Source organism: Talpa occidentalis, unplaced genomic scaffold (genome assembly GCF_014898055.3).
Source record: "Talpa occidentalis isolate TD23 unplaced genomic scaffold, MPIMG_talOcc4v2.1 talOcc4.4, whole genome shotgun sequence".
Lineage (NCBI taxonomy): Eukaryota > Metazoa > Chordata > Mammalia > Eulipotyphla > Talpidae > Talpa > Talpa occidentalis.
In genome coordinates, this window is record NW_023604295.1 from 52,070,482 (window position 1) to 52,094,997 (window position 24,516).

General features: G+C 45.3%; 1 protein-coding gene across 3 annotated transcripts in view; it reads right to left on the reverse strand.

Annotated features, from left to right (window-relative positions):
- BOC (BOC cell adhesion associated, oncogene regulated) overlaps positions 1-19,725 on the reverse strand; it is an 87,252-nt gene extending 67,527 nt beyond the window's left edge. For 2 of the 3 annotated variants that reach the window (XM_037525547.2, XM_037525544.2), the window contains exons 1-2: positions 19,665-19,725; positions 15,586-15,674 (exon numbers count right to left, since the gene is read on the reverse strand). The gene's annotated coding sequence lies outside the window, so the exon portion shown is untranslated. Of the gene's footprint in view, positions 1-15,585; positions 15,675-19,244; positions 19,421-19,664 lie in introns of those variants that run through there. The other variant, XM_037525545.2, reaches the window with a different exon arrangement.
- Positions 19,726-24,516: the final 4,791 nt, after the last annotated feature.

Below are 24,516 nucleotides of genomic sequence, written 5' to 3' on the forward strand. Positions count from 1 at the left end.
CTTTTAGGGTTACTTGTAGGAATGTTTTCATTAATCTGATGCTTGCTGCAGATATACCCTTAGTATTTCAACAGAAGAGGTTTAAGAGTAGATGGGGTTAGGGGTTAGACATCCCTTCTCTGGCTTTCCAGGCATCATGCTCTGAGCATGTGTACACACTCTAAGTCAGACAGACACACAGACATGTGCATGTGCAGAAAACAGCCCCAGTTCCATTTGGGAAATATGCTTTAGAATCATTACAGTTTACTTTCTTCCCCACCTGACCTGGTCCAAACCCAATTTCATCACCACCTTCCTGAGCCGAGCCCCAAATATATACATTCAGTCTCCTACCTCTAATCTTTCCTTTCTCAATTACAAAGCTCTTTTAAACCACCTAAAATGTAAAATAAGTATCGATTTTGAAACCTGAAGCATGCTCCGGTCCATCTGCTGGTACCAGCTTCTGCCCCACACTCCAGATTGCAACTCCTGGGAGCTCTCCCCAATGTGTGAAGCTCAGGGGCTTAGGTGCACCGCTGGCTTGCTTGAAGAAATCAAATACATGGACTCTTGCCAGCTGGGTCAGGCCCCACTACTCATAGCAGGAGCAAACTGTGGGGAGTTTGGAGAGGTTTGATGAAGGGGAAGGGGCAAAGGGGGTGGGGATAATTCTAGCCTCCTGCTCCTGGGCTCCACAGCTGCAAAGAGGATTTCCCTCCTTAAGGTCTGCTATTTCCAGGTGCAATCCTTGCTGGGCGTGACTAATACCATCACTATGCTAGAGAGAAATGGAAAGACTCTGAGGGCAGAGAGCTCATTTTCGCACCCCAGCATTTATCACAGTGCTTAGCACACAGTACACATACAATAAATACTTGTCAATTAAATGAATAGGTGAACTTTTTTGCTTCCTTCCTAACTGTAAAGTAAATGGAGTTATCAGGTTTTTTTCTGCCCTCCTGCCATTAGCATCTATGATTGACACTTGTGGTCTTACACTCATGCCTGATGGAGGGCACCTAGAGTTGGTGTGGGCATGAGTAAGTGGACACACCTGAACCAGAGACTGAGCCTATACGCGTGGCGGCAGAGGACGGGGCGGCAGAGGACCCTGCAGCAGAATACAGTGGAAGCCAGCAAAGAGACCAAGAGAGAATGCCAAGGAGCCAAAAAGCAAAGATTCGCCAGGGGCTAGGAGGCCTCCCAGCCTCCTGGCCCCCAGGCCTCCCTGCCTGTCTTGCCTCACTACAAATGGTGTAGAAAGATCATCAAACGCCTGAAAAAGCCACTGAGGGCTCCAGGGCACTCCTTTACTCATCTGCCTAGATCCAGAGAGAACCTGCTCTGTGCCTTGCTGGCACTACAATAATCAAGAAGGTTACAGATGGAAGATGTGAAGTGGGGATTAGTGAGGGACGCCTAAAACAATGACAGATTTAAAACAGGTCTACAGCCTATTGGATATTAAAACATGCAGCAAAAATAATTTAGGAAGGTGCTATGTGAAGAAAAGTTAATTCAGTTTCTTTACTGCAGGACTTTTCAGAGCCTTTAAATATGCTAAAACGCATTGTGAATCACCAATTGGGGACAGGTATGCACTGAAGGCTGAACTTACTTAAGCACAGCTGGACACACTTGACCACAGGCCAAAGCTTATTTGAGCACACTGCTCTTTTTCTCTCAGAGTACCACTAGTGAGGAGAATTTCCCTAAATACACTTTGGGAAATGTTGGCTTAAGAGGTTCCTGAGGAATGTCAAAAACTTGCAAAACAACATGATCCAATTTTTATAATTAAAAAGAAATAAATATGAATATATAGTGTATATTTATTTGGATTATCATAGACAAAGGCCAACAGACACTATCAGTTATCTCTGAAGATTAGGAAATCTGCATGTTTTACTTTAAACACTTCAGAAATATTCAAAGTGGATGTGTAGTTTTGTAATTAAAAACGCAAATTTATAAAAGACTATCCCAAAATATGATCACATCATCACTAGTATTTTCTCTTCCCATCAATCAGTCTGAGGGCCTCATTCCCAACAACTCTTTATCTAATTATCACATCTACAGATGGGATATCTTCCAAATTCAACTCCTTTGGTGTTGCCTCCAGGAACCTCCCTGAATCACAAGACTCTGTCGCTCCCACACAGTAAGGACAAGTATTTTGGAAAAAAAAAATGAAAAGACATTTTTTTATTAATATTCCGTTAACAGTCTTTACATATCTTAAGTTATTTTGTCCAGTAAGTTGTACAAAATATGCCATCAAATTCTGAGTTTGCTGAAATGAGCATGTTGGGTATATTAACATTTAAGAATTTCCTTTTTTCCCCTGTGTTACTAATTTACTAATTTAACTGATTTGTAAATATAATTAAGTCATTGAGATTTAGTAAATGTAATATACCAGATTTTGTCACAGTTTACAATTAGAAGAAATAAAACAAAGAAACTTATTAGACTAATTGTAGAGTTATTGTGCATGTGACAATTAGTTAATGTACTAACATTATCTAGTCTAACCTCTAAATAACGCTAGGAGATGAGTAGTAGTGTCATCCTTATTTTACAGATGTAGCAATTGAGGTTCAAAGAAATTAAGCAATTTGCTCAAGTAAGGGACTCAAAATGAGGGTTATTTGCTTCCCCTGCCTGCTGGTATTGGTATACTTGGTCAGCTTCAAGCAGATATATAATAAACTGTTTTTCCCAAAAACGGCACTGAGAAAGGCAGAGAAAAACAAGTCAGTCTCAGCTGGAGTTGTGAGCGAGCCACCATGTTTCAGCAGGGATTAGTTTGGCAAGCCCACAATGCACTCTGCATCCAACTCCTGAAACTTTGTTGTCTACCTCCCCTCCCAGAATCAGTTTGGAGGAGGAAGAGCCTAAATCACCCAAAAGTTGGCAGCGGTACTTGGAGACTGGGATTCAAGTTATATGCACCAGCATGTACAGAGAGACAATAAAATTCTTCCATTTCTTAATCTGGCCTTTCTCATCTTCCTTTTTTGTTCTTACATAAGCCTGAGACTGGAGGTTTCCAACTCTGGCTGCAAGGGAGAATCATCTGGGGGTGCTAAAACACACAGAGGCCTGGGCAGCACCTCAGACAAATTAAATTAGAACCTTTGGAGGTGGGGCCAAAGCATCAGTGTTTTTCAAGGCTCTTCCCTGAAACTGCACTGTGCAGCCAGGGCTGGGAACCACAGATGCCTGCTTGTAGTGGATGTCATGGTTGCAGATGGGAATTCTGCATAAAGATGTTTCCCTATTGTAGCATTGTAAAGAAACTGTTGTCATTTTTTAAAACTAAAATATATGTTTCATTCCACAAATTGACTTTTTGCTTTTTAAATCTTAATATACTTTAAAGAATAAAAATTTTCTCCAAAATCTTTTCTCAGATCCCCACATATATATTCTGGACTGTCATAGTTTCCTCCCTTGGCAAAGAGATAAAAGCCCAAGAGAAGGTCCCCATTGCAAAATGCACCTACTTGGGGGCCAAGACAGTCTTTTCCCTTAGCAAAGGAAATTCTCAGCCTGATCCCTGGACTCTGGACACCTCTGTTTCTGGGGGAGGAGAGCTTACCAGGAGGGGAATTTTCCAAGCATAAGCACATTTGAGCTTGCACATTAAACCTAAAGTGCCATCAGTAATTCCCAGAACAAAGGCAGAACAGTTGCCAGGGTTCACAGGCCTCTGGGAATGGAATAGGTGCTAGCCACCCTGGGGCCCCTCATTCACTTAACACCATATTGGACCAGAAGACTGTGACTCCCTGCAACTGGTTTTTTGACATCCCAAAGGGTTAATGGCTCAGTCTATTTAGCTTCAGATCAACCCCAAGGAATCAATTTGCAGTTTGGCCCCTACTGGGAAGGAGACTGCTCCCCAGCCCCCACCTTTGAGATCTGGGTCCCGCCCTTCCCTGTCCTCAGCCCTCCCACTCCAGGAATGAAGCTGCTGCTGCCCAGCATATACCCAGACTGGTTTCATCTCCTTCCAAATCCATTTTGTGTCTTAACTTCTGCCAAGAATAAAAGTTAAAACACACACACACACACAATGCACGTATGGAAGGGGAGGAGAATGGGGCTGTAAGTGTAACTGAAAAAGAGAGAGGAGGGTAGAAAGAGCGGGTTCCAGGGTCTAAAGACTTCCCCCTACCCAGGTCAGTGGTGGCCTTGGCACGTCCTGTCTGAAGACCCTGCTGGCTACACCCCAAATTAGATCTGAGGGGAAACATTTGTAGCATCTCCCGCATGTTCCTACAACACCCCACTTCATACCCTTGACCCCTACTGCCTCTGCCCAGAGTAGCACAGAGCTCCCAGCTGCCCCACACTCTAAAGGCCGGAAGTGGATTCCATTTGCCACATTTGGTGCTCACTCCTTGCCAACTGCAAAATGAATAAAACAGTACTTGAAATGACACGTGGGCCCTGGTGGGGCAGGCGGCTGGCAGACTGCTTGTGGCCACCCAGAAAAATGGATCTGGAGCTGGAGTCTCCATTCTCAGAATTCTGTCCTACCACACCCAGGGCCTGAATCTGGGGACCAGACAGAGAGCAGCTCTGATCCAGCTCTCTTCTGTTCCCACTCTCTGATGACTTCCTCTTACTGGGCTAAACCAGGAGCTCCTGAATTCTACATGGATCACATACAACCCTTTCTCCTACTCAGTGTCCCCCAAGGTTCAGATAATGACCCCTTAGTCTGAGTCCCATCACATATTCCCTTTTCCAAATGGTTAACTAAACAGAGATGATTTATGTTTGTTCAGAGGGCATCCACCACCAACTCATGGAACCACTTGCCTTACAAGTCAATAAATGTTTACTGAACACCAGTTAAGAACTAGGCACTGGGAATCCAAAGACAAAGTTCAAGCTTTCACTAAGAACTCACACAGGGCAAAGGAACATCTCAGAGCATCACAGAACCACTGGGACATCAGTGACCCTGGCCAATTTCTTGCCTTTCCCATTGTGGAGTGGGAAGACAGGATTACACACATGTTTTGGAGAGGGTAAACTTGTGGCATCCATCCTTGTCCCACCTGGCACACAGAGCATAGTAACGAAAACAAACTAGTATTAAAAAAAAAAAAACTTGTTGAATCCAGTTGATGGGTAGAGTGTGTGATACTTTTCTTTCTTCTTTCATGTGTTTGGATTTTTAAATAAACAAGTAACAATAAAACACTGTGTCAGTAGGATAACTAGAAGATCCTTCCCAACCTTCCCAATCCTACACCATCTTCCAAGAAAGTCCACTACCACACACACACCCACCTACCCAACGTTGTCTTCGTTAAGCCAAAGAACACTTTCACGTGGGTTTCAGTGAGGAAACAGGTTCTGGTGCAGGAGGGGGATGTACCCTAGTGTTGGGCCAAAGAGGCAGCCTCACCTCTGAATAGCCCCTCTGTTGGCTACAGTCAGAGGAGAGGCTGACAAGTCTATTCCCTTAGCTTTGGGGGCTCAGAGGTCCTGCCCCCGTGCAGAATCCCCAGCACCCTTAAGCATATCAATGACATCCTCAACTCTGACTGGGTTTTCTCTTCCTGGTGAAAACAAGCACAGAGGCTTTGAGGTCCAGGTGAAAAACATCAATAAGTAAACTGGTTTGGCCTTCCAAAACTATCACTTTTGGGGGGGCCTCCATTTAACTACATATAAACTTCTCAAATATACCATAACTGACAAAACTCTAAATAGTCAAATTCTCCAAGAATAAGAGCTGTTGAGAAAGAATTATAAATCAACAACTTATTTCAAGGCAAAACAATAATGATTATGGTGGTGGTGGAGCACCTGAGAAAAGCACCATCTAATGAGAGAATACATTTCAATGTGAAATGACTTCTCGTTTGGATTTGGGGAAAGTCAAACTCTAGGTCATACCCATCTTTAGGGCAGCAGGCACAGCACCCAATAACCTGCTGACGGATACCTGAAAGGCCACCCTATGATGGTTATGGGCATGTCTCTGGGCAAAAGCATGCAGAAGCATGAACAGCACAGCGCTCTCTCAGGCAAGGCTTACTGCTGGGCATTTGGATAACCAGAAACAGCCCAGTATGAAACCTCAAGGGACTGAAGAAGGGCAGGCTGCAGCGGGCATCATGAGTTTAAGTGGGTGGCATTCTTCATGCTAGGAAGACACATCAGAACCCTCCAGCCCCAGGCAGGGAAACACGCCTCATCTTGGCTGAGATGTGAAGAAACACGGTCTTGCTGTCTTTCCCCTATCCAGAGCAAGGAGTAGCACTGGCATTTTGGTTAATTTCCCATGTGGGAGAATTTAGTTCTGCCTGCCTAAGATTCCATTTTGCACATTGTTCCTCTTTGTTTCCTGTCTTTGAAACCAAGAATTTAGGATGGCTTTTTCCTAGAGTGAGGAGTAGGGTGGTGGTGGATAGAAGTGGCCTTTGCTCTAGTATTTATAGAATGGTATGGAAAATACTAGGGGAGACCCAGACTGCATTGGAGACTTCCACCAGCACTCACTGAAGCTCTCCACACAGAGCAAGGCCCATGCTTGATTCCTCTTACATCTAACAGGAGACCACCCTGTCTGGAGGTTCCAGCATGCCCCCCTGCCCGGCTTGTTACTCAATGTTTATACAGTGGATTCAGTCTTATTTATGATATACAGATTCAAAAGGAAAAAAGATTCCAATCCTTATGAAATTAGCTCATTTAGCAAGTAATATCATGGAGATAACAGCTCCATAAACAGCTCATTGGTCTTTTGTTAAGTGAGGAGAGAGAGGGTGTGATTTAGCACATCACACAAGATACTTATAAAATCAGTCTCTGAAATTTTCTCCCTACAAATGGGGGGAGGGGAGAAGTGTTTTCTCAGATCACATATTACCTCTTGGTTTAGAAAATGTGGCCCCTGTACCTAGACACAAGCTACCTGCCATGTGCTTAAAGAAGCCGATATGGGATTCTTAGGTGCTCACTGTACTCCCAGGGAAAAGAATGTGAAGAGGGAGACTCAGGTGAAGGCTGGAGTTGATAAGGAATGGAGCCCCACAGTGACATGGGCCAGAGATTCTCTCTCTCTGCCTGTCCAGGCAAACTGAGGGAAAGGCCAAGGCTTCTGGATGCAGAGATGGCCAACGATCACCACCACAGTTTCCCAGATCCAGAAAGATGGACCAGAAGGCTTTGCCCTGATTCCATAATTATCAACAAAATTAAGGACAGCTTGCTTATAGAAGACAAAGAAGGTACAGCTGGTCTCGGTTCTGAGTTTATTCCAAACAGGAAACAATGGATGTGGGGGTCTAAATTTCAGTCCCCGGGTTGGAAATCTCTCTACATGGTATACCCCTTTTCCCTCCTGGAACTTTTCCACCTCTTCCACCAGACCCTTATGTCCCCGAACCCTCCTTCACAGGCACTTTCCTTTCCCTAACTACAGGTCCAGAGCAGGGTGGCATTGGAGGTGTTCCCTCCTGGTCCCGCTAAGCAATCCATTGTCACTGCTTAGCCCTGAGAAAGCCTCACTGCTGGAGTGACTGGTGTGCACCCAACACCCCAGTACTAGGTACCCTGCCATCACACTTCTAGGGCAGTCTAGTTTGTGAGGCTGACTCAAGAAAGAGCCATTTCGCCAGAGGGAAAATGTTCTCAATCTCTTTGGGCCTGACTGATCTTCCTCAGTAATGACCACAAAACAGGTCCTAGTGCTCCACCGCTCCAAGGCTCAGCGCAGCCCCAGGGCGGGGCTGACTTCAGGGGTTGAGGGACCCGTGGCCGCCAGCGGATGTGGATGTGAAGGAGTGCAGGCTGCCCAGGGGAAGCTCACTTCCCACCCTCCTCCACAGCTCCAAAGCAAGTAAAACAAACTACTGAGGAGAAAGGCAAACAGCCCCATGTGCTCCTCCTCCTGTCTCTCCATTTAGGAATGGGATGGGAAGGTCTGCACAGCTGATACTTCCAGATGTGGAACCCAAACACACGCAGCTCTTGACAGTTTACCAGCCTGGGCTAAACTCCAGTAGCTTCAGAGCCAGGCATGTTCAGTGGATGATGATAAAGCAAAGCACTGCAGACATACAGGCTCGGAGGGGGGAGGGTTACTGCTCAGCTTTGGTCTTCTCCTTTGTGACTCCACTGCACCCCTGCTAGTTGTGTGTATTGGGGGGGGAGCTCCCCCCAAGGCAAGAAAGCCAAGTTTAAAACTGAAGGGGTTTCCTTCACCCATGCACCATCACCTCAGTCCCCTGTGCTCCTCCCTCCCTCTGATCCCTCTCCCACCTCCTCCCCTGTATTATGTCTCTGATTTATAATTGTCTGTTTTTGCTTTGTTGTGCTTTGTACTGTTATTTTTTTTTTACACTGTTGTCTTACTGGGTTCCCCTATATTCCTGCTGTAAGTGAAACCATCCAATATTTTTCTTTTTCCTTCTGGCTTATTTCACTGAGCATAATTCCTCTTGCTCCATTCACGTTGCTGCGAATGGCATGATTTTATCTTTTTTGATTGCTGAATAATATTCCATTGTGGTGAAGGAAACTCTATGGGGACTACACCTGAGGGAGTGGGGGGAAGCAAATATTGTTTAAAAATGAACAATGATGTAAAAAAATTTAAAAAATTAATAAAGAAAAGGCATATATTTTATAAAAATGAAAAATGATGTGAAAAATACAAAATTAAAAAATAAATTAAAAAATTAAAAAAAAAACTGAAGGGGATTAGGAGAAAGAAGCGAATCTGCCAATCCTATATATGGTGTGATCTCAACTTTAAGACATTCTCAAAAAGGCAAAACTACAAAGAGAGTAAAAAGAGCAGTGGGCTAGGGGAGGAAAGGAGAGAGGGAGGGAGAGCTGAATAGGTGGGGTACTATAATGCTGAATGTGTCATTATAAATTTGCCAAAACCACAGAATGCACAATGCCGTAGGTGCTTCTTAATGTAAATAAGGACTTTAGTTAATAATGTATCAACACCAGCTCCTCAGGTATAACAAATGTACTACACCAACATGATGTTAGTAAAAGGGGAAGGAGGGGGTGAGGAGTATGTGGCTACTCTGTATTATTTGTTTGTTCATATAAATCTAAAATTGCTTTTAAAAATGGTATTCCTTTTTTTTTAAGTTAAAAAAATGAGAAGGCTGAGCCATTTTTGCATGTCCTTGAAAAGGTGTAGATGTTGGGTTTGTGGATCTTGGTGTAATTTCTCAGGCACATTTGTTGTTAGCACAAGAGATATTTAGCACTGAGATCTTTATTTTTATTCTTCATCAGCTTCTAAATCTAGAAGTAATTCAGAAATGACGGAGCTGCGATGTGAATCAGTCACGGAACATGCTATTCCTTTTATTTCTCTTCCCTGTCAACTCTCCAACAGTGGAGACTGTTTCTGTCACCAGTGTGCCTACATGGGGCCTGACCTCACTGGCCCTCATGTGTTGAGGAACTGAACTATTCTTGATTCATCCCACGTGGGACACTGACATGTCCCTCATGTCCCTGGCTGATTCCAACCCCAATTCAATCGCACTCCAGTTCCACTCAGGTACCCATGCTACTGGAAGAAAGCAGTACAGTGGGTCATCCAGGCACAGTTAGGAAATTCCAATGAACAACCAGATTGTAAAATCTTGGTGGAAGGAGGAGGTGCACAGGGTTTCCCTGCAACTCCAGGCCCAGCTCAGCACAGTGCTGGCATAAAGTAGATGCTCAATAAATTCTTGGGGGTGATGGGGAAGAGTGAACAGGCATTCTTGCATTCCCTTTACAGATGGAACAACTGGCACACCCACAGGTATCCCTGACGTCAGTCACCTGGAGGAGAAAGGAGCTGGGCTGTTTGAGCAGAGGCCCTGAATGCTGCCACCTTTTGTGAAATGCTTTTGTGAAACAGACTCTCCAACATTATTTGGACTCTCAGCACCTCTCCCTCGTATCCCCACCTACATGCAGAATTCAGTTTTGATATAAATCTGGACGGAATGATTTAAATTTCTGAAAACTCTTGTTATATCCCTTTTGAGATTCAGAAGAGCCCACAGACTAGTATTAAAAAAAAAAAAAGGAAAAAGAGCACTGAGCACATATCAAATCCTATTCCATGTGTTAGAGGACAGGGAGGAATGGATCAAAGTCCCTGGCCTCATGGATCTTTTATTCCAGAGGGAAAACAGGCAACAAGCAAATGAACAGATAAATATGTCAGGAGGTAATAATTCTGAGGAAAAATAAATTAAATCGAAGGGAGAGAGGACAGTAGGTGTGAGGTTTCACACAAGGAGGTCAGGGTAAGGCAGCAGTGAAGCAGGGACCTGCATGAAGTGGGGGAAGGTGCTGTGCAGACACCAGGCTGCTGTGCAGCCTTCCAGGAAGAGGCAGAGCCAGTATGAGGCCCCTGAGAAGGGAGGTTGTCTAGATGGCTTGAGGAGCAGCAATGGGGGGCTTAGAGTGGCTCTGGGAGAAGGGAGGGCAAAGCAGCAAGAGGTGGGACTGGGTGCACTGAAGGTGTCTGGAATTTTCAGAAAAATGAAAAACCATAGAGAGCCTGGAGCAGAGAAATCACGCTGTCTGGACACTCTTTTGGAAGTTGACCCTGACTTCTCTGTGAAGAAAAAACTACAGGGTATGGAGAATATTCAGGAAGCAACTGCAGTGTAAGAAAGGTGGATAGAAGATTGGGATGGTGAGAAGTTCCAGGATTCTGGAGATATTTTAAAAGCAAAGGCTGTATCATTTGATAATTTAATGTGAGCATGAGAGAAAGAACAAAGTCAAAGATATCCCCCAGGTCTCTAACCTAACTGGTAGAATGGAAAATGTTAAATTGGGGAAGAGGTAGTGGAAGGAGACTGGGGGGAAATTCTTTTCCCAGTGAACAGGCCTGGGACACCTGGGAAAGGGCCTTGCCCCCCAGCATAAGCTCCCTTCTCTCCCTACCTTCTAATTCCTTTGTCTCTGTAGAGGCTTGAATCTGTGAGGGTTCCATTCGCTCAGCCTTCCACCTACTCCTCCTTCTAGTTGCCCAATCTATCAACAACCCTCCTTTCACTCTGCTCCCCTTTCTTTTTCATTGAACAATAGCCTACTAAATGCTCACTGTGCAGTTCATGTGCTTTACATGTTATCATCTTGCTTCCTCTTTGCAACAACCTTAAGAAAACTGGAGTCTCTGAGTTTAGGTAGCAGGCCCAGTGTCATAGACCTAGTGAGTGCCAAAACCAGGATTTAAATCCAGCCCTGTCTAGTTATAAAGCCTGTCCTTAATCAGAGTACAGTCCTAAACCTGGAAGTGACCCCAGAAATACTGCTCCCTCCTGCCAGCAACTAGCTTTCTCCAGCGCGTCACTCTTTTCTTAGTAAGACTGACTCCAGATGTGTGTCCTCCCAGATAATGTCCTTCAGAAACTCCCAGACTCCTGTCCCTTCCTATCCCAGGAAGGATGTGAACCCAGATCCTCTTGCCGTGAGATCTTGTCTTCTTCCAACTCCTGCTGGACCCTGAGATCCTTCATTACCACTTTCCATAAGGAAGGGAAAGGCGGCTTTTCTGGAGCAATCCAGAAGGGTTTTGGGCAATAAGACCTAACGACCTCTGGTCCAGGCCCCTACCCTTAGGAAACAAGAACACAAGCACAAAAGCAGAGGTAGCCCCTCTGCCCAGACTCTGTCCAGTGGTCAGTACCCTGGAGTATCTTATCTCCTAACTCATTCAGGGTGAGTGCAGATGCCAGAGGCCTTGGGATTTTGAGGTAAGCAGGAACATTGTGAATCAAAAGTGTTCCCTGGTGCCACCTTATGAGTCCTCATGGTCTCTGAGAGGCAACTGGCAAGGACAAAGAAAAAGGCACAAGAGTTTCTGTGATTTCCTCTCAGTTACCCAACTAATTTAGTCACAAAACTGTACCTTAAAACCAGGTGTCCTGTGCATTATCCCCCAATCCAGAATATCCTTAATCAGGGTCTCCACATTTGATCAAGAGAAACAGGGAACTGAAGATAACTGCATGTTCTTGGGTAAATCTCCACTGCTCTCCTAAGCCAGTAGGGTGAGGTCTATTTGGCTCTTCTACAGGTAACTGCCTGTAGAATTCTTTCTGCTGGCTGCCCGGCGATACTTGCCTGGAAGGTACCATCTCCTGTCAGTTACCTGTCTGTCAAAGCTTCTACTTCCTTCCCCAGGGTATTTCTCTGACAAGCTGCCACTTCTCCTGACCAGTAAAAGTATATGCTGGGCAAAACGCCTTTTCTCCCTCACTCCACTGAGGGCACAGAGGATGTGCTTGATCAGACTTGCAGAGATCCTAGGAGCAAATGGATTGAGTTGGCAGCTACAGTAGCAGAGACTCGGAGAGCCAATTCAGATAATATCCTAGGGGCTGGGAAAAGGGATCAGGAGACATGTTCTGAAGTGAGACCCAAGATGGAGGCAGCTCTCAGTCCTGTCTGCAAAGTCTGACATGCGCTGAGGTGCAAAGCTTGGATCCCGTTAGGCTTCTGCTGCGTGGCCATTCAAAACCTTCCAGTTTTCGATTTGTATCTCTTAATGCAAGTCTCATAAAGACTTCCACCTGCTCCTTACACTTTGTTGCAAAAGAAAGTTCCCCCAGGCTTAAGGCGGCTCTGCTTAGGGGGTAGAGATTGGGTATTTTTTTCCTGCAAAAACCAAATTTTGGAGTCAGCAGTCTTGCAATAAAGTCTTGGCTCTGTTACTTATCAGCTGTGAGGTGAGAACAAGTCACTATAAATAAGCTTCAGCTCCCTCACCTGCAGAACAGGATTATACTTTCCAACTTCTAGGAGTGCTGGGGAATTGCAGGCATGGTGCTTATGGTGCTTATGGTGCGCAGCAAAGGGCCTAGCGTCCAATGGGCGCTCACTATTCCGCACATCGCTGAAAGGACAAGGCAGAAGGCATGTTCCCTTGATAGCCTGTCTGCTAGGTCCATGGCGGATTCCTGAGTGGCAGGGTGAAAGGCTGCACCGGGAGGTCTGCTTGTCCATGTGATAAGTGAGAATAATAATTCTTCCCTCCCATGATGGAGGGTACCTGCTGCTCGTGTGCCCTCACCCCCTTGGGAGGGAGGCTCACCACACAAATGCAAGGCTGCATTTATAAAATCAGAGGAACAAAAATGAACTCCACCACAATGTTGCCTTTAGCAACCTGTTCTTTTCTACCCACTCAGACCTTTGTGGTGTTTCAATGACAAAGGGGATCGGTTGCCAACCTTGTTATTCCATTTTGGGCAGGGGAGCTGAGCTCCCCTACCCCTCCTCTTTCCCATTGTCAAAGACCACCCAGCGAAACTTGCTGGCAAGCTGCCACAGTCCAGACAGGCTGAAGCCAGGCCTCACTACCCAATCTCCCTCTCTACAACAGAGGGCTACAGAATAAAAAGCACCTGATTGAAGGGCTTTCACCTGAAGCTGACTTGGCCTTTTTAATGGCAGACTACCAAAGGTGTCCAGGAAGCATTCAGGTGTCATCTTTGCAGGCCTGTTCTTTGGAAGCTCCATTAGAATCTAACCCTTGCCTTTAACACAGCAGATTTTTATATAATGTGTTTACTACAAAGCATCAATTCATAGTAGACAGCTATGAGTTTCCATCATTTTATGTTATCTCACTTGAAAAAAGGGGCACTGTGCTGATGGAGAGCATGATGAAATCCCTCTCAGGAGGCACGGATACATAAAAAGGAAGAGCTGCTATCACCCCACTGTGGGGTGATAATCATTAGAGAGAAAAGTGGAAAGAGAATCAGGAGGGGAGATCATTTGTGAAATAATTAAGAACAGAACCCCCCAATTTTCCTCTCCAATTAACTGTGACCCATGCCTAATAAATCTGCTGGGATATTAATGCTGGGTAAGTTCAGACTAGTAAAAGCACTGAACTGGGGCTATTCTGGAAAACTATGGCAGGTCGAGGGAAGGGGAAGGGAGGTAGGTCTTCAAGAGTCCATTTCAATCTGGGGAGTGGGAGACCTCTAAGGTCAGTCAGTTTCACATGCTTTCTCACCTGCTGCTCCCATCTTTTCTGACAATTTCCTCTCCTCATTCCTGGGCAACTGGAGAGCTAAGCCGCTTCTGTTTGTCCCTAAAATCTATGTCCCCTTACTTGCTATTCTGGCAATCATTTCAGAGCCAAGCAAACCTACTGCAGACAGTAGTACAAAGGGCACATGGAAATGAAAGGTTAAAAGCTGAATTCAGGCATATGTTTCTAGAATATGTTTCTCAACTAAAACCTGACTTGGACAAGAAAGAGAAAAAAAAAAATCACACATTTTTTCCTTTTCCCCACTGAAAGCTATTTAGTAACTGGTTGTAGAGAAACTGTCTCAAGACTCAGGTTTCTGAGATTCTGTATTCAATGCAGAGATTTCAGTTTTTAACTTCCTCAAATTTAAAAAAATATATATATGCTCTGAACTTGAACTCTCCTGTTCCAAGGAGAGGAACAGCAGATTGCCTGTGGAGAAAGAGTTAAGTTTTCAGAAAATCATGAATATGTAGAGGTGGAACATTGCAGCCAGGTCCAACTCTGCCCATAAGATTCAGCCTGAGATGCTGACTCTCCTCCCTCAGGACACTTTATTAACTGGCCCAACCAAGGGCCTGAACACTGCAGTTTGTCCTGCAGGGCCCTGCATTTCCCTTCCCTTCAGTAATGGAATTTTAAGTGGCGTGGACTCTGGTATTGATTTCAGACACATAGTGAGTGCTCAATAAAAGCCTGTTGAAAGGATGAAGGCTCCTATCTATACACACGTCATCACCCTCATCTCGTCCCGTGCTGTCCAACTCATTTTAGAGGACAATAAACATTCCTTTGCCATACTTTCTGCTTCTCAGCTTTGTTTGAGTTCGTTTTCATTCAGTCCTACTGACCTCTGATGTACTTTCCTATTTTAACCAGGATAACTAGTTGAGACCTTCTTCAACATTTTCTCTGGCAGCTGATTTGAGTTCACTGAGTGTTATTGGTGCTGATCTTTCTCCTGTGATTTCCTCTACTGCCCACTAATCCTGTCCTAAACATCAAAGGCCTTCTTTGAAGATAAGGCCAAATTCACCATTAGGAAAAGAGAAATTATTTCCTAACTTTATTTCAGAAGATAGGACGACACGGAATCCTTCTGGGTTTTGTGGGATAAACACTACCCGGTACATCAGATCACCAGGCGTTCGCTGTAATACCACTGACAGAGACATAAACACAGGGCTTCCCTCCGAGCCCAAGTCTGAGCCAGGCTTCTCCACAGCAGCCTCAGACTCCAAATCCCAAAGTAAATGGTTTGAATCCAACACGTCCAAAAGCAAAAGGGCGGGGATAGGGAGGGGTAAGGGTAGGGACAGAGGTTCATATGGCCACTTCAGGGCAGACAGGTCATTAAGGCTCTGACTAAACAGTATCTGAGTTGAATTAGAATCAACCGGTTTAATTCAGATTCTGCTCAACTCAGGACATTAGCAATAGTAAAACATGAGAAATTCTGTCTTTACATACAACACAACCTGAAAAATCTGACCGGTCCCATAGACCAGAGATAGTAGACTGTGGGCAGAAATCCTCACCTGTTTCTACTTCACTGTTGCTACCCTCAGGCGTTGCGAATGTTGACAGGACTTCATGGGTCATGAGTTCCAGAAAGCTTGTTCTAGGACTGAGGAAAAAGAGATGTGTTTCATCTTCTGAACAACTAAGAAACAGTTTTGAAGCATTACTTTTTTTTATAAGGCACACTGTTATATTCCTTATTAATACATTTTATAATGGATTAAAGAGAAAAAGCAGTTTTTCTAAGATCACCAGCTTACGTAAATCTTCAGTTACCTGACTTCTTCCTAAAATATGAAAGGAACAATCAAGGACAATGATTACATTCGTCTGTTGATCTTACAAAACCATAAACTTTGCATCTAGCAGTCCACTTTCATCAATATTCATCAAATATGCTTACAGAGATAGGCTTCATACAATGTGGGGCTTGTAGGGAGGAGGTTCGAGGTGGTAAGGCTGCAAGCAAGGAATGAACCCAACAAAACACTGCAGTCCAGCTACTTGATAGGTCAACCTGGCTTCAACTGATGCAATAGTGTCATGAGGTGGACCCAGTCATATGAAAGACAGCTGAGAAGGCCAGATTGTAAACTTACACAGTTAAGCTGGGTGGTTATTCTTTTATGGGAGTGATGGAGGAATGAGTGGGGTGGCAACAGGAAAACAGTGGGGGGGTCTAGCCATGTGTCAGCACCAATTGTCAAGGGCATGAACAAGCTCGGTGGTAGCAGGACTGGGAATGATGGTACAGAGGGTGGAATAATAAAAAGGCAAGAAAAACTGAACAGGCTCAGGGAGGGAGTCTAACTCAGTGCACTGGAGACACAGAGAGCAATTAGTTCAGTGGTTTCAGTTCCTGTGCATGGAGTTGACAGGCAGAGCCAAGACTCCCAACTCAATTTTCCCAATCCTAAGGGCAGTGCCACTTAACTGAACTCTTTAAATCCTGCTTCCTGCATTCCACCTCACCTCTCTATACCTTACCAAGCTTGCGGGCTCTAGAAGGGTAAAAAGTCCTATTTAGGAAGGCATTTTGTAAACATCCATTTCAATTTAAAAACAAACACTCTGCTCTATCCCAAGCCTGCAGTATTTGATTCAGCTTCATAACTGATGAAAACATTACAGGTGAAGGCTCCATGGGGGAGCACTTTTAGGAGTTAGGTCATTCTTAACAATAGCAGAATTTTTGGTCCAAAAATGTACAGGACTGTCTGACTACAAATGAGTATATTTTTGTCTCAGCTATGTGAAAAGTAGGTCTGTACATGGATGAACAAAAACAGGTTGCGTTGTGGGATTGTGGGTAATTAAAAGCTTTTTCTTTATTATTAGTAGGGGATTGTGCAATAAATAAAAATTGGAAGGGGCAATTTAGAGAACCACCCTTTGACTAAGAAAGCTTACTCTCCTGGGACAGGAAAGCTCCCAGCCCAGGGTCTGATGTACTATAAACATTTGCTGAATTGAAATATAGAGATAACAAGAAGTTTCCTAAGTTAAATAGATCTTTTTAAATACAACAAATCACTTTCCTTCCTTCCCTCCCCAATTTCCTGCCCTCTCCCCTCTTTCATATTTTTCCAGATAGCAAGAAGACTTGGCACTTGAAGGGGCGAAAGCACACACCGAATGTATACTGTGCTTTGGTGCCAAGTGAATAGTTTCTTATCCAGAGGTCATAAAGTACTAGAGGTGATTATCGGGTGCTCTTGGGCCTTCTTTGGCATCTTCTTACTAGCATGAAAGGCAGGGAGAGAAACCCTTATTCACTAACCATGTCAGCGACTGCTGAGATCTGAATCCAGACCCCTCCTGCCCCATGGAATATTGTGACCTAGATAGACTTCCTTGCTTAAACTATGGCGGTCCCTGGAGAAGTCAATTGAATTATTTCGTGAGTAAAATATCCTGCTCCTTCTTAAGGCATGGAAACCACACATTAGTTGCTGGAGAGAGCTGGGAGCCCAAACACTTGAAAGAGCACTTCAAAGAAAGGAGAATCTTTGGACCCATTTGGGGAATGGAAAGGACATAAATCACCCTCTTATCACAAGTTGACCAACCAATTAACAGCCAAGCAGGGTCCTCTCTGTTTTCTTTCCACCCCCCACCCCTTCCCAGCTGTGGTTAAGGAGCCAACCATCCTGGCCTCTATTAACCAACTCTCCCAAGTAAAGCCAACACCTGTGGCTTGGGCAATTTCTCCTGAGAACATTTTTCTGGTAATGTTGCCCTTCTGAAATCTCTTGAAAGAGAAAGAAAGGGATAGTGTCTAACATCTCAATTGTGGAATTTCATAGGAATTGACAGCCTCCAGCTTCCTGAAGGGCCAATCTCGAAGCAATAAATCTACGGGAGGGGGGGGGGGCAGGTGTGTCAACAAAGTGGTGCAATGAGCAACTCTCACTTCTTCCATTTTTACCTCTTTCCATAAACTCACTCCAAAATCTCATCTGGCAGGGAGATCATAATTCAACCACTGTTTCCACCTTGCCTGTGTCCCACTGACCTCAAGGTGCTTCGAGATTACCATGGGAACCTTCTGGGTTTCAATTATGAGACCATTAAAAAGTGCCAATTATAAGTCCTCAGAAATGTTCCTGGGAAACCTGTTACACACCTCAAAATGGCCAAGCTCTTGCCTCAGTTCCCTTACATAAAGTTCAGCAAACAGGTCATCCAGATGTTATGGGTGCCCCAGCCCCCACTTCAGTCCAACAACACTGTGTTTTAGTATTTTGCAAGCTGCCCTTGAGAAAGTAGAGACTGATTTATTGGCTGTAACCAAAGGAATGAAAAAACCCTCACAGAGGTGGGCTGTGATGTCATGGAATGGATCAGAAATGTTTACGCATTAAGAATTTTTAAAATGACATTTATTCAGTGGCGAATGTTTGCAAGTTCTGGCAACAAAGAACGAAATGACAAATGTGGGCTGAGCACTTGGTAGTGGCACAAGGACCCGAAACCAAAATGTACTTTTCACTCAGTCCACTCAGAGAGGTAAGACTGGTGCAAAATTTTATGCAAAACAGCTTGAAGTTGTCCAGAAGGGATGGAGGAACAGCACAACACCCCACCACACCCAGAAAGTGCCTGTTTAGGACTTGCTGGTGTGCGGTTTGGGTATTCTTAGCTCTACTGCCACATCTCTAGAGAAGAGGACAGCCTTTCAAGCAACCCTCACTGCCACCCCGTCCCCAAAACAAAACAAATGCGAGGGCTCCTTAAGTTTCTTCACGTTTGCCTGTCAACACGCCATTCTTTAAAAATCTCCTGTCACCTGGAAAAGCAAACTAACATTGGGCTCCCTGAAAGCTAAACAGATCCTTCAAAAATCCAGCAGAGAATTCTTGCTGGGCTCCTCCACCCTCCCCAAAACTCCTTCCCACTTGTTCTAGCGGTTCTTTCACCCACCTCACAGTTACACAAAACCCCCAAGAGCACAACCCCAGGAGGACACCGCACCCCCACTCCCCCCCCCACAATCCCTCTCGCCGCTGCGCCAGCCCCCCACGCCACAGGCACCTTGGGACACCCCACTTCAGCCTCACCCCCCAACCTCTCCGGCTCAGGATGCTTTTCTGGGGCTGTTTCGCTCCGGATCCGGTCTGCTGGGTCCCTCATCTTACCATGTTCCCTTAAAAACGCCAACCCAATAAACTCTCACCCCCACAAGAAGCCGAATGGGTGTTGGATGGTTCCATCAAGTTGCCGACCCCGAGGTCCCATGGATGTTTCCCCACGGCCTGGCGCAAATGGCTAAAGCGCCGCTGTCAACCTTCGCGGGAAGCCTGGAGGCTGTCCCGGCCCTTCTTCCACCCGAGAAGCTTCCGGGAACCCGGGGCGCACCGGCTCCGCCGGCACCGCGACCCCACGGGCCCGCGCGCCCGCACCCCGCCGCCCGCCGCGCCCCTCCCCGGCCGCAGCCCCACGCGAGTCCCGGAGCCCCGCGCCACCCCGGGCTCCCGCGGCCGGCGCGCCCCCAGCGACGCCCGGCCCGAGGCCGCCTCCCACCCCCTCCTCCCCAATCCAGCAAATAAACGCAACTTTTTATGAAAAGAAAACAAACTTCAGCGCCGTGACTCACCTCCGGGGCAGCCTGGGGAGGACGAGCCGGGGCCGGGGCCGGCGTGGAGGGCGCGGGGAGACCCACACCGCGCCGCGCGCCGCACGGACCCGCGCGCCGCACGGGGACACCCCGGGCCCCGCAAACCCGAGCGCGGCCGCCGCGGGAGCAACAAAGGAGCCGGAGCCCCAGAAGTTGCCCGCCGGGAAGGGAGGGCGCGTGCGGCGGGCGCGTGCGGCGCGGCGGGCCCGAGTGTGAGGACGCGTGTGTGTCCGCGCGTGTGAGTGTGAGTGTGAGTGTGTGCGCGCGCGGCGGCTGGCACCGGTGGGCCGGGGCTCAGGGTCCCCCAGGCAGGAAGCGGGGGCCGCAGGGGCGGCGGCAGCAGCAGGACAAGGCAGGGGACGCCGCGCCCCGCGCACCCGGTCCCTCCATATGGAAGAAGCTTTTTTGGATGACTGAACTCGCAAACAATTCCTTCTTTTGCTTCTCCTGCTTAGGAGCCTCCCATTACCGCGCGCGGCGAAGGAGGAGGGGAGCAAGGAGGCGGGCAGGAGGGGGAGGAGCGAAATGGAGCAAAGAAAAAGACTTGGAAAGGAAGCTGGAAAAAAAAAAATAGTCCCCCAAACTCCGGGGCAGTTTTGCTCCAAACACCCACTTTGTTTCTGTCGTGCCTTGGTTCTGCGCTCTCACCCAACTTCTTTCTTTTGCCGTTATCGAAAGCATTGCCCTCTGCCGTTCTCACACCCCCACGGGCTCGCCTGAACCCCCTCATTTTCTCACTTCACCTGAGACCCTTGCTCTCACAGGCTCCCCCTCCTTCCTCTGGCCCACATTCCTTTTCCCGCAGGCTTTTCCGAATAGTCCCCTCTCAAAAGTCTGTTCCGTCATTCTGCCAACAAACTTTTGGACACATGATTTAAAGCAAACTTTCTGTTATTAATCAAAGCCCCCCTTCCCTCTCCCCCCCCCCGAAAAATAAAGTGGGGCAGCGACTGTGGAGAAAATGATTGGGAATCTAGTCTTCGTGAAGCCCCAACTGCGGCTCCAGACCCACCCAGTAGGTTGGGGAGGGAGGGTTAGCCCCGTCCTCCTTGACAGCGCCCTGCCCTGACCTCCATTCATCATCTGGGATGGGGGAAGCAAGGGAAAGGGTGAAAGGGGGAAGGGGGCAGAGGGACAGTGGCCCCAGAGAAAAGTTCGGTTACCTCCTTGTGTGTATGTGTTACACCCTCCCTGTAGTGTTGAAAAGGGAGCATTGAGAGGAGTGATTCTCCAACTTGAACTGCATCAGATCCTCCTGGGAGGTTTATTAAAACACAGACTGCTAGGGCTCACCCCAGAGTTTCTGATTCAGCAGATCCAGTGTAGGTCCCAGAATGTGGGTTTCTAAGTTCTTAGATGCTGCTGGTCCAGCATTTAATAAAAACCACTTCAGGTATTGAAAAGTCAAACAATGTTGAGCTGATGGCAAATTGGGTCTTCTTACTATTCTTTAGGGATGAAACAGACTGTGAAGGATCATCCAGCCCATACTTGCATATTGCAGCTGAGGAAACCAAGATGCTAAGTTGTAAGCCATTGGTTCAAAGTGAGCCTCAAATTTGTGCCAAAATAGTGGGGAAGCTCTTCTGAAGTTGGTCAGGCAGGCCAAGAGTGGGGAGTATGAAGATACCTGACTCCCCCCTGGGGCAGGTCAGCCACTGTGTGACTTTGAGAAAGTTAATTATCCTTTCTGGGCCTCAATTTGCTGTTTTGTTTCTCATCAGCAAAAATACATACTTTATGCTGAGTATATGATTTAAGTTGAATCTGAATAAATGTTTAAAAGGGTATTATAAACATTTTATTCAGTATATCATGACTCATTTTGGTCTTTTTTTTAAAGATTTTATTTTATTTATTTTATTTAATTTATTTTATTTATAGAAGAACCGGGGTACAGGCCAGAGGTGCGGGAGGGTGAGAGGATTCACCAGAGACAGAGTGGGGAACAGAAGAGGCAAATTGACTGAAGTACACTGCTGAGGGGAGCAGCGGGCGAGACAGGAGAGGTCTGCTCGCCACATTTTGATCATTGGTCCACTGCATGTATATTGGTGGTTCCAATAAGCTATACCACATAGCCTGGGTGAATAGCAAGTTCGTTTAATCACATTCTGTGATGTTCACACAATGGCCTGGGAGCCACCCAAGGTACAGAAATCTTAATTCCCAAGGGGGTGGGTCAGCTAGCTTTCTACAGTGAAAATACTCCCTCTTTCCACAGCTCCAAGCTGGGTATCCATTTTACTGTTTTTCAAAGATGACACCAAAATTCCACTCTCCCAGCAATGTGGGGTTCTAGTAAGAACAGGAGGAAGTACAGGAAGTTCTCAGATTGGTTCTTCTATTCTCCTATATAGACTACCAATTGCTCAGCATCTCAGAGATGCCTCTTACCCCTTTACTTTGTCTCCCCTAGGACTTTCTCCTGGGACTCCCCACTCCCTCCCCTCTGGCCTTTGGGTTCATACACCCTGGGTTCTGAGTCAACATGTCAGAGCACAACAGAAAACAAAAATTGCAGTCTTTACCAACACTATTTAGCCAGGGAAAAAACCCATTGCCTTGTACCTCCCTCTGTCCCAGGCTGTGAACCTGTCTGCTCATCTTTCTCATAGAGTTGAGACAGAATGCAGCTCACAGCTTAATTGAGAAGGCTTAACTCCGCAGCATCAAGCAAACTGTTGGCACCTCAGATATGTTTATTATTTTTATGGCTCTCCGTATCAACATAATTGTGTTTATTTTAAATACTTCTCTAAGAACACTATATCTCTGAATTCTCTCCTTTGCCTGGAGCCAGTTCCTTACCTAATTCTCTCTTCTTCCCCTCCCCTGTCTGTTAGCTGTCCTATGCTAACCCTCCCCACCACGCTCTGGCCCCTCAACCATTTAGATAGAGTCTGGGCTACTCTCCACTCTCAGTTCATGGTGATTACCTCGGGCATCGTCCTTTCTGGGCCTCTACCAAGAAAAAAGTATTTAGTGTGGAAATGATCATCACATTTAGTATGTTGGTAGGGGGGATGCAGGGACTATCGTCTGATATAAGTCACTGTGTCACTAAGGTTGTGCAGAGTGAACTGGAAGGAATTCCAGAGAGGGACAATATGAGAGGGGTGATCCATCCTCAGTGTGCTGCCAACACTCTCCCTGTATCATATATACAGGGAACCCCTTGGTTGTGAGGGGTCAATGGAGAGAGGATTCTGCTGGGGAAATGATGAAGATGTGGACAATAAAAAAACAGCGATTTGATAATTCCCCCATCTTAATAGTAATCTGTTCTCCTGATTATAAAATATGTTCATTGGAGAAAATTTAGAAACTATAGAAAAGCACAAAGAGAGAATAAAAATCACCTGAAATTTATGTACTTCATCTATTCTAAACATGTAATTCAACTGAATCAGAATTGGAAGATATTTAAAAGGGCAATATAAACAGGATATCTTTATTTGATATTTTGTACTGATTTTTTCTTATGCATTGGATGATTTAAGCAGAAGTCAGTTTCTTCACTGATTTATTCACAATTTGCAAAATTGTATTCATTGTTTATACAAGTTATTATCCTGCTTTTAAAGTTTAACATTCTAATGTGATTATTTCCCCCCATGCTTGTCATTGAATCTTTTTCAAACTTTAACAACTGTGTACTATTCCATCAAAGAGAGAGATTGTTATTTATGCAACCATTGGTCTATTGTCATATATTTAGATTGTTTCCATTTTTATTATGATCATGCATTGCAGTTGACTAAACATCTTGTCATAAACCTTTATTTATAATTCTGATTATTCCCTAAGGGTGAATTCCTATGAGTAGGAGTTTTGGATCAACAGATAAAACATTTTAAAGGCTTTGGGCTGGTATTGCCAAATTGTCCTCTAGTGGTTCCAATGTACATTTTCATCTCTCAGATCTCTCTCAACAACAATGAGATCATCACACACAGCGGCCCAAGTGGAGACTTGATTGAATTATCCAGTTTGGATGACTGTACTACCCAGATAAAGAAAACAACTGCCAAATATTCACTACAGTGGAGACAACATTCAAGTAGGAAGAGTTGAACAATAATTGCATACAATATAAACTTAAATATACTATGATCTTATTTAGCTTTCCAACAACCCTCCTAGAAATAAACTAACGTTTATTGAGCACATACTTTTTATAGTCATTGTGCTGGATTCGGTGTGTACATCCAGCAACCCTTTGCGACAGGTTAAGTATCTCCATTTACAGATAAGAAAAATTAAATAACTTGCCTAAGATCTGCAACAACTAAGTGGCAGCACGAATTCCAAAACGAGGGTTTTTCCAGGGCAATGCACTTGCCGTTCCCCCGCAACTGTTTCACAAGTCACAGGCTACTTAGCAGAGTGAAAAAGGGATATTTAGAAGATGCTTGAATTTTGTTAAATTTTGTTAAATTATTAAGAAAACTTTTGTGGGCTTCCACATGACTTTTTTTTTGATGGTCTTTATTTTTTTATGTTTAATATATTTTATCTTATATAATTCTTACATCATTTTTCATTTTTGCACAATGGGGATCTTGCTCAGTGAAATAAGCCAGAAAGAAAAAGAAAAATACCAGACGGTCTCACTCATAACAGGAATTTAGAAAACCTAAATAAGGGACCAGGAAAAAGACTAATTATAATAAAGAAAAAATCAAAATCAACAAGCAACTATAAACCAGAGACACACTACTGGGGTGGGAGGGAGAAGGAGAGGAAGGATTAGGGTCAAAATAAGGGGGTGGAATTGTATGGGGCATATAACCAAAATGAAACTGCATACATTGTCCAAATGACTTTT